The sequence below is a fragment of the Portunus trituberculatus genome, chromosome 46, assembly GCF_017591435.1.
Source record: "Portunus trituberculatus isolate SZX2019 chromosome 46, ASM1759143v1, whole genome shotgun sequence".
Lineage (NCBI taxonomy): Eukaryota > Metazoa > Arthropoda > Malacostraca > Decapoda > Portunidae > Portunus > Portunus trituberculatus.
The window spans coordinates 6,929,752-6,932,251 of NC_059300.1; the positions used below are offsets into that span (position 1 = coordinate 6,929,752).

At 47.7% G+C, this 2,500-nt stretch overlaps 1 protein-coding gene across 12 annotated transcripts in view; it reads right to left on the reverse strand.

Annotated features, from left to right (window-relative positions):
- LOC123520195 (protein lava lamp-like) overlaps window positions 1–2,500 on the reverse strand; it is a 294,136-nt gene that overhangs the window by 159,090 nt on the left and 132,546 nt on the right. The gene's annotated exons all lie outside the window — the stretch shown is intronic.

The window sequence follows — 2,500 nt, forward strand, 5'->3', positions numbered from 1 at the left end:
TAACTGAGACAAAGAGAACGATTCACCGGGAAGATATTAATAAGTGTCGTGTTTTTTACGACTTAGTCTTAATTACTCTCCCGTGAATACTGTGGCCATTGTTTTCCCTCACGGAGGTGTCGCTCAGGTAACAAGGGAGCAGTGGAGCAAGGTGCGGCAGGTAGAGCAAGGCCAAGGTACGAGGGGAAGGATGTACACTTCATGCCACGTCAATCAAGAGAGATACTTAGCACAATTTCTCCTCCATGTCTGTAATTAATCTATTTCCTCTTCCTCTTCCTCCTCCCGTCAGCCACCAATCATAATATCCGCCACAGTAAATGCCAAGACGCTCACCTGAATTATTATAGGCATTTACAAAGCCATAAATGATTGCCGCAACAATACTCGAGAGGAAGACTGTAATAGTAATACTGCTAATGGAGGCGAAGGAGGATGAACAGAAAGGAACACGTCACAAGAACAAACAGCAGCAGATATACTGGCACTTATGAAGCTGTTAGTGTTATGCTATCCTGCCTCATCAAGAAAAGCGAGAGAGGAAGTGTACAGGAAGAGGCAGAACAACGATAATAAAAACAAGAACGAGACAGAAATAGGAAGAAGAAGAGAACTATAACAAAATACAAAAAAAATGACAACTATTACGAGAACAAAAGTAAAAAGAACGAGGACATGAAAAGAAAAAAAAAAGGTAGAATAAGACCAAGATCATAAATAAGAAGGAAAAACTAAATATTCCTACACCACCACCACCACCACCACCACCTAAAACAGCCATCAGATTAGACCAGTAAACCAAATTTTATAATCTCCAACACCTCTCTCTCTCTCTCTCTCTCTCTCTCTCTCTCTCTCTCTCTCTCTCTCTCTCTCTCTCTCTCTCTCTCTCTCTCTCTCTCTCTCTCTCTCTCTCTCTCTCTCTCTCTCTGTCTCTCAGCTTACCCAGCCCCACCCGTCCCTTACACTGATGGCGGTGGTGAGGGGGGAGGGGGCCCAGTGAGGCAAGGTGAGTGGGGACAAGAGGAGAGGGCGGCGTAAGTCTTAAGGATTGAATTGAGCCGAAAGTTAAGAAGCAACAGGTCTTATTATGTATTTGGAGAGAGAGAGAGAGAGAGAGAGAGAGAGAGAGAGAGAGAGAGAGAGAGAGAGAGAGAGAGAGAGAGAGAGGAGTGTAGGGAGGTACTGTGTGAGGGCATTACTACCTCTCCCAAACCCCCGGCACATGAATGAGTCACTTGTGTGAGACGCCTTATCCCCACAACTCCGCTCTCTCTCTCTCTCTCTCTCTCTCTCTCTCTCTCTCTCTCTCTCTCTCTCTCTCTCTCTCTCTCTCTCTCTCTCTCTCTCTCTCTCTCTCTCTCTCTCTCTCTCTCTCTCTCTCTCTCTCTCTCTCTCTCTCTCTCTCTCTCTCTCTCTCTCTCTCTCTCTCTCTCTCTCTCTCTCTCTCTCTCTCTCTCTCTCTCTCTCTCTCTCTCTCTCTCTCTCTCTCTCTCTCTCTCTCTCTCTCTCTCTCTCTCTCTCTCTCTCTCTCTCTCTCTCTCTCTCTCTCTCTCTCTCTCTCTCTCGGAACTACATGCTCAGTTATCTCCCTGCACAATGCGATCTCCAGCACCGACTCACACACCACAGTCGACTTGTTTATCTACCTTCACCTCGCCTCAGTCTGGCATGAAGCAGCTTTCTAATGTTCACGTACCTGGAAAGAGAAAAGGTACTGTCGTTATATATATGAAAATAAGTCTCTATGAAATGGAGAAAACAGAGAAAAGAAAGTTGCACATCAATGTTACGCATGAAAGTTACCCACCCACTACATGTTGCCCATTAACCCGAAGCCAGGGATCAGTGAACACCCTTCCTGCACTCGGCCAGGCGTCCCTCCTTCCCTGTCATAGTCACATGTTTCAAGATTTCTACATAAAATGTGTCACTTTGACCCAACAAGGGCTAGCGCTACCAGGAGGTCACAAGCCCGGCGCGGTGGTCAGTGTGGCAGTGCAGCGGCACGCTGGGGTGTAGTTAACCCCGGGTCGGAGGTGCAGAGGCCACTTGATTTCCAGTATTTCCTGGAGGGCGGTAGGACCAGCTCGCTGTGTTGCCCCGCCTGGCGGGTAAGAGTCCCCGCAGGGCTCATGTCCGAGCGGCTGATACCGGTGTTCCTGCAAGCCGATCATGCCGCGCTGCCGTTAGCCATTACTGGCCGCACAGGTTCATCACACGTGAACCGCTGGGAACACTTTCCATTGCAAAATGCAAGGCGCAATACACAACGAACACTGCTGACACAGTATTCTAAAAACTCCTCCAAAATATCTATTTGCATACTGTGTACTACCTACATATCTTATTATATTAGAGATGTGCATTTCAGCCATGTGTGTGCGTGTGTGTGTGTGTGTGTGTGTGTGTGTGTGTGTGTGTGTGTGTGTGTGTGTGTGTGTGTGTGTGTGTGTGTGTGTGAGTTTCAATGAACCTGCCGCGCTGCCAGCACCAGGAC